We start from the raw sequence: 7,528 nt of genomic DNA on the forward strand, positions 1-7,528 counted from the left end.
ATCAAAATGTGTGTGCAATGCAGAGATAAAACTCACAGGCTACATTCTTTAGGCTAGAATCTCCACTGTCCTTCATTTCCCCTCAAAAAGAATATTAACTCACACTAGGTCTTGATGCAAAGTAGATCTACCAGCAGAAGAGGAGTTTTAAAGGGAATCTATCTCCATGTGATAAATGAAGTGATAGATGGGGCTGCAGAGGCTGTGACAGCCCTGGAGAGCCCACACTGCACAGGACTTAGAGCAGCAGAGCTCCCCAGCCACCCTCTGCCTGAGCAGAGATCCCACCAGCTCTGAGGAAATCACTTGCTGAGGGGTGTGGGTGGGAAGCAGAGAAGGAAGCCACGGGGATTTTTTCTAGTTTAGCATTCACAGATTTGAAAAGAGCATTTCAGGCAAAGCCTTGTTTATTCTCAATGAAGATGGAGAGGCTGTGGATTCTCCCTGTTGGTGTTTGAGAGCTGGCCCCAGGGTCTGCCTGGTTGTGAGCCAGAGCTCTTCAGGTTCTCATTCTTGACAGAATGGCCTTGAAGAGCTTTGCTCTCTACACAGAGAAGGGAGTAGGGAGGTAACTGTGGGGCAGGTAAATGGCATTATCTGTCCTGTACAGGGGTGGAGACTCAGCATTCTGTATTAATCCACCAGTTGCAAAAGTCTCTCATGATATGCATTTGAAATCTGATCCTAAATTCTTTGAAGTTATGCTTTTCACTGAATTTAGTGGAATTTCACACAGTCTCTAATCTCTCTGGTTTTCTTTTTAAGCAGCCACTTGCTTTCATAAGACAGACATCCAGGCACCCTCTGTTCTCTAGCAACAATAAAGCTTGTAAGTGTCCAAGGACAAGAACAGAATGAAGGGAAATAGAGGGAAACTATAAACCCAAAAAAACAACCAACCAAAAAAACTCCTACCAAACAAATAATTCTAATTTCTAGTAAGGAATAAAAATATGGCCACTTTGCATAAATTCACTTCTAGGGATTTACTACAGACAGCCAAAAAGTATCTTAAAGTGCATGAAATCTATTTTTTACAGATGTGAACTAAGAGGCTTATGGAAAAACATCCATAAAAAAATCTCTTCTTTAAAGTTTCAGTACGACATGTGGCACTGAACTTGAGGGTTACTTTAGACATGCTTTCAGCAGCAAAACCCTTGTGTAACACCAAGTGAGCTGAGGATAATTGTCATGAAACAGCCTCTGTGGCACCAGCTTTCCTTTCCTATCAGCAGCCCTGCAGGATGCTGGCAACACAGCTCAATTATGTAAGAAAACCCACAGATTTTTGGGCAGAACTCTAGAGAGTGGTGCTCCACTGGAATCACAGGAGCAGTTTAGCACCTGTTGTACAGCTCAGAACTCATTTCTGTGTCTGAAACAGAAAAATCACAACTGAACAATGCATTCCAGGCACTGCAGTAACCTGCTCTCAGATCTGGGAACAGGGGAGCACTCCTCAAAACAAGGAGAATAAACCACTGCAAACCCTCATTCCAGCTGGGATTTACACCAGCTGGGATTCTGGCCCAAAGACTGGCAGAAAATGAGCTATCAGTGACAACAGATGGGAGGGCAGGACAAGGGCAGGGCTGAAAGAGCTTTTCAGAGCAATTCTTTTCCTTTCCTGCAAAAGCTGTGGTGAAGATCTTCAGTAAAGGTCCTTTGACCCCTGCTGAGCTCTGCTGGCCAGTACAATGTGACCCTTTCTTAATGCCATCTTGTATCCATGGTTTAATGTGACAAAAATCTGCCAGAGGCAGGATAACCAGTCTTTAGTTTCCTTTCTTTTTTTCCCCCTTTTCCTTGATAATTGGTTATGATTTAATCTGCCATAGTTAAGCTTAGTTACATTTACTCGAACCAGCATTTTACCCTACATGTTCACTGTGATGAGAACCAGGTTTCCTTTGCATTAAAACTTCATGAAATTTAAAAGTTTTATAAATGAGGAAGCATTCCTGGTCTACCTCCATTTATAGAATTACCATCCTGTTTAGAGTTAGACAAACCAGGAACATCCCAATGTGTAATTTCTAAAGGCAAACCCGAGTGTTTAATCCATCAGCTTCTGAGGTTGTTCCCGAGATCCTGGCGAGCTTCTCCACGGCCAGCAGGTGACAGTCTCAGCAACAGAAACCCTGAGCACATCACGAAGAGGGGATTGTTCAATCATCTGCAGGGATGCAAGCGTTATTTTGTTTTGCTTGTTTGTTTTAGATCCATAGACAGTCCACAACAGGGGCCAATATTTTTCACCAAACATGCCACTAAAGAGGAAGGCCAGAAAAAATTCCGGGTGTGATTTCCCACTTTCCTGAGGAGATATCACAGATAAGGGCATTAATGACACTGCATTCAAGAGGTGCCAGCACCATTCTTAGCAGCATTCAGAAAAAACCCTTTACACCTCAGCGTGGGTGTGAAACCAGCAGATGTAAATAAAATCACTTATAAATCAAGCATTTATTTGAAGCATAAGTGCATTCAAGGGTGGCACAGTTACATTGGCTGATATCTTTAATGTGATGAGGAGTGAAGAGGATGCAGAGAATCTCTATGTGCATTGTAGGTGACTGTAACAATTCCCTGCAGCAGGGGAATCTAAGGGGGGATCTAATCTTCACCCTAAGAAACCTCACTGCACCCAGCACCATCCACAGCTACAGACCAGAAGGAAGCTCAAGGTTCTCCAGCAGAAGTTGCTGTTCTTGGCCAGGGTCACTCTCTCCCCAACTTAAGGAAGTTTTCTTATGCTCAGAACAGAAAGCCACAAATCATTTGCTTGATCAAATTCATTTTAATACAGCTGGGACTTTGTCTGTGCAAAGGTCAAGTATAAACTTTTTAAATCCAAATGGTTTGGCCAGTTTGAGATTTATCTAGGCAGAACCTCAGAGAGGCTATAGCAACAACTCAATATACCAGAGATATGCTGATTTAAATACCTATCTCTGGTGGTTTCCTTGTGAAATGAAGATTTGCAGGTGTGCAAATTCTCAGTCACAAGGCCTTTAATCCCATGCCTGCTGTCATAAACAATCCTCATTCAAATTGTGTTTTAGCTGAATTCTTACCAGCTGCATTAAATAATAACACTTGTCCATGTTTCTCTACAGTTTAGAGAAAACATTTATGCATTATTAGATGATAAAGGACTGTGTTGAGAAAACAAATATCATATTGACTGCACTGTAAATCTCACCTGCATTGCTGCTCCCTCGTCCTGGTGTTCAGAGCTGTGACTGTGGAGGAGACTCACTGCCTTCCCTGAATGGCCAAAGAAGGGATGGGGTGAACCACAGGACAGGCTGTATTTATTACCAAACAGAAAAGGAATTATCAGTAGGTGCACTGCTGTAAAAGTGTGTCCTTACCTTGGTTTGTTTAACCCAAGCTTGAAAAACAGGTCCCATTTGGATTTGAAATGGATGTGACATCCAACACTAAGGCCATTTACCCACACTTTCCCCCTGAGAGCACCTTTCTTTTGTGCCATGGATAGAAGCTTTCCAGATTATGTTTCTCCATAATATTTTGATAATTCTTTCTTTCTCTGTCCTCCATGTATCCATCTCCTTCCTGACACCCATCTTTTTCTTCATAGTGACTTCAAGATTCTCCTTCTTTCGTTTCCCCTTCTCCCCTTCTCCTCACTACCCCCATTTCACAGAGCACTGCAGAGAGCAGACTCTGCCCTGGGCAGTGCCAGGAGCGAGGTGTGAAACCCTCTGCAGCAACAGAGAAGCCATCTCAGGGTGGTCACACAAATCTCACTGCCTCCTTGATGCTGCCAACCAATGGGAGCACCAGGATTTGTATCCTGCCCTGAGAAAAAGCAGGGCACGTATTAGGCAAACTAATCACGCTGCAGGGATTTGTGGAATGAAAAGCACCTCTGCTCAGGGCTCAGAAATGGTGTGAATCAACCACACACCACTGCCAGGGGCAAATTCACCTGCTGTCTCCTTATTCTCGTCTGTCATATTCATTATTGCAGCATCTCAGCCTCCAGGAGCAGAGAGCAGAGCCTGGCCAGCCCATGGTGAAGGCTCTCAGTGTCTCAGGGCAATCTGAAGTGATTTACACAGGGCTGGCTTCCCCCTGTGCCTGCAGCCCTGCCTGTGCCTGGGGCTCCCTAATGCAAACAAAGTAACGCAGACTTAATGATTGCTGTCATTTCCATGTGCCTACTGCTGATCTCTTAATGAAATATTCCACTTAAATTGCACTGCACAAGCACAGTTCTGTGCTGGCAGAGCTGCAAAACCGGAGTGCCCAGTGAAAAGGTCCTGCAGTACAAAGGAAAGCTGGTAGTGAAACACTGCCTGCCTGTTTAGGTGCCTGCTCCTGCAATAAACACAACACCTGCCAGGCTTTCTGAAGGGTAAGAAGAGAGCAGAGGATGGAAATTGCCTTTATCTCAGGTTGGGACATGGGAAAAACAGCTGAAATGAGGGTGACAGTCTGTGGGGATATGGATTTGCATTCATGGAGGGGTGAGTGGTGTCTGCTCAGTGCTGCTCGAACAGCCTTGCTCCCTCCTGTCAAATCCTGCTGGGAGCACTGCTCCAGAAGACGAGCACTGGGAACATGCAGCACCACACAGACTCTTGGTTTACCTATTGTCACAAGCAGTAAACCAAATATTGGTGGGGGGAAAACTAAAAATCTGTTCAATGACCAAATGTGTGTTGTAGGAAATAGGAGAAGTAAAATTACTGAAAAGCAATGGAGTTTTAAAAAGCTGACTATATTGTACACTCAGTCTAAAATAAAGACAAATAGATACCACACAAGTTCTTCGCTCTTCCAGAGATGAACAAGAGCATCGAGCTCACCTTTCCTTAGGCCATCAGCTCTTGCAGAATTACATGGCATAAGTGGAGGTCTCTAAATTTTGCCTCTGCTTTGGCCTTGCACGCCTCACCTCTTCCCCAGCCCCCTCCAAGCACTGATCACAAGCAAGCAGTCTCTGGCTTCAGGCACTGCAGGGTCCCAGGAAGTGATGCAGGAGTAGAGAGCAGCATCTGGAAACAGGGAATTCACAGAGTCTGCCTGGGTCACAGCACCCACTCCATCCTGCCTATGGTGAGGAAATGCTGAAGGTGCTGATGAGTTTCTGGTTGACTGATAGAAATACTTTTCCCCTAAATAAAAGCCTATTTTAAGAGCATATTTTTCAAAGCTAACTAGGTGGAAAGTAATGGAACAGGAGCTGTGATTTAGTCCAGCTACTCTACCAAGTCCTCCTGTAATTTCCTGGATGATTTGGAGTCTTGTCCTACACTTTTTCATGGTAGCTAACACTAAAAACTGCTTCAGCAGGTGAGAAATCAGCCCTATTCAGTGCTGACCCACTAGCAATGGTTGAGAGAGGCATTATCTTCCCTGTTCCATCAGTACAAGGCAAATGAGAGAGGCAGTTTCCTTCAGGGAACCAGGGCTGTGTTAGAGACACAGGAAGAAGGGAACAATGCCCAAGATTTGCATTTGCTGAAGGGCTCAGCACATTGCTCCCTTGTGAGCCGGCCAAGGCAGACAGCACATGAATCCTTGTGATTCATCCTTCCCCCTGGTCCACCTCTCTGTATCCAGCACGGCACAGAGAGCTCTGTGTGTTTATTTGTACACAAAAAGGTCTTTACTTGGTACTGTAGTATTTGGGTGCTTGGCTCAGGCTCCCAAGATGGAGCAGGGGTACAGACTGATCTGTTGAACCAGTATTTTCCACTTTTCTGCCAGACTGCTGGGTGACCTTGGGCAGTTTACAGCAACTTCACCTCTCACCACCTCATTTTAATTCTGTAAAATTATTCTGCTTAACTTTGAATAGAGTGTAGCTGTCAACTGATGCAAGGGCAGGGTATGTTGTTTACATGTGACTCAAATAAAACCAGTGCCTAAAACCTGAAAGCAGCAAGATAGAGAAATTGAGAAAGAACAGAGCAGAAATGTGAAATTGTTCCTCTGCTTTAGCTTTTCTCTGCCTGCTGCCCTTCCTAAAGAGAGGCAATTACAGTCCAGCCCCACCATCCAATTTACTCCCTGTCAGCCACGCTGAGAAGTTCAGGCTACCCCCCAAGGCATCATAAATGACAGGTAAATAAGCCACACATGTTAGGAAGAGTCACTTTAAAGGTCAAAATTCTGCTGTGCTGAAGAATGCACGTTTCAGGGCAGATCTTTCCCTTTGGAAGGCTCTGGATATGGAAACCTGGCAAGAAGGGCAGGTGTGCGGGAAGGACACATTCCAGGCACTCCCTGCTGCTGATGCCATGTGAGCTGTGCCTGCCCAGACTGTCCTTAGTGGTTTTAGGGGATGCATCACCCAGGGATGCAGGAGTGCACAACCCAGGGATGCAGGAGTGCACAACCCAGGGATGCATCACCCAGGGATGCAGGGGTGCATCACCCAGGGATGCACAGCATGGTGAGGCTGCTGGTCATGGACATGTCAGGGAGATGGATTCTAAGCTGTTGAAAAGGCTCCTGAGTTTCTGCTGCTCATGAACATCATATACAGAAACTGTCTTTTCCTCCTACAAATAACTCCTCCTGGAGTTGCAGGAAGCCCTGTCTAAGGGTTCTGACTGTCTCGGGGTTGAGCTGTGGAGAAGCTGCAGAGCAGGACACCAGCTGCCCGTTTTGGTAGGAGGCAGACACGGAGCAGTGTTCGGCAGGACCTGCCATGCTCGCAGGGCTGACCCTGAGTGTGAAGCTTCGCTTGCACCGTACACAGGCCCCCAACCTTTTCTCTTCCGAGTGTTTGTTGAGCTGTTGTCTCCGGCTGTGGCAGGTCGGAAGCTGCATCTGGAGAAGGTTTGAACGTATCCAGCTCCTTTCAAAATCCCCCGTTGTCAGAGGGCTGAAAACCCCCTCACCTCCACAGTCCCACACCTGGCCGTAGGTGTGTGCATGCCCAGCCAGCCTGCCCGAGAGGGGCTGCCCAAGCCTTGCGGGGACAGGAGCGGGCAGGAACGCTGGTCCGTGTGCCTGCTCCCGCTAATCACAGTGTCCTGCCCGTGTCACCTGAGCCCGTCGGGCTGCGGCCATGCCCGGGTCCAGCCCCGGTCCATGCCAGGATGCGCAGCGCGGGGTGCCGGGATGCGGGGTGGAAGTGTGGGATGTGAGGATGCGGTAGCGTGTGAGTAAGGGCGAGTGTGTGAGCAGTGTGTGTGAGCTGTGTGTGTGTGTGAGTGAGCAGTGTGTGTGGGGGGGAAGTGTGTGTGTGTTTGTGTGTGTGACCAGTGTGTGTGTGTGTGAGCAGTGTGTGTGTGTGAACAGTCTGTGAGTGTGTGTGAGTGTGTGTGTGTGAGTGTGTGTGTGAGCAGTGTGTGTGTGTGAGTGTGTGTGTGTGAGTGTGTGTGTGAGTGTGTGTGTGTGTGTGAGTGTGTGTGTGAGTGTGTGTGTGAGTGTGTGTGTGAGTGCGCGCCCGAGCCCTCACCGTGCCCGCTCCCCTGGGAGCCGGGCAGCTCCGCGCGGCCAGAGCGCCCCGTCCCTGTTCCGGGGTGCTCTGTCCCTG

Source organism: Molothrus ater, chromosome 16 (genome assembly GCF_012460135.2).
Source record: "Molothrus ater isolate BHLD 08-10-18 breed brown headed cowbird chromosome 16, BPBGC_Mater_1.1, whole genome shotgun sequence".
NCBI classification, from domain to species: Eukaryota; Metazoa; Chordata; class Aves; order Passeriformes; family Icteridae; genus Molothrus; species Molothrus ater.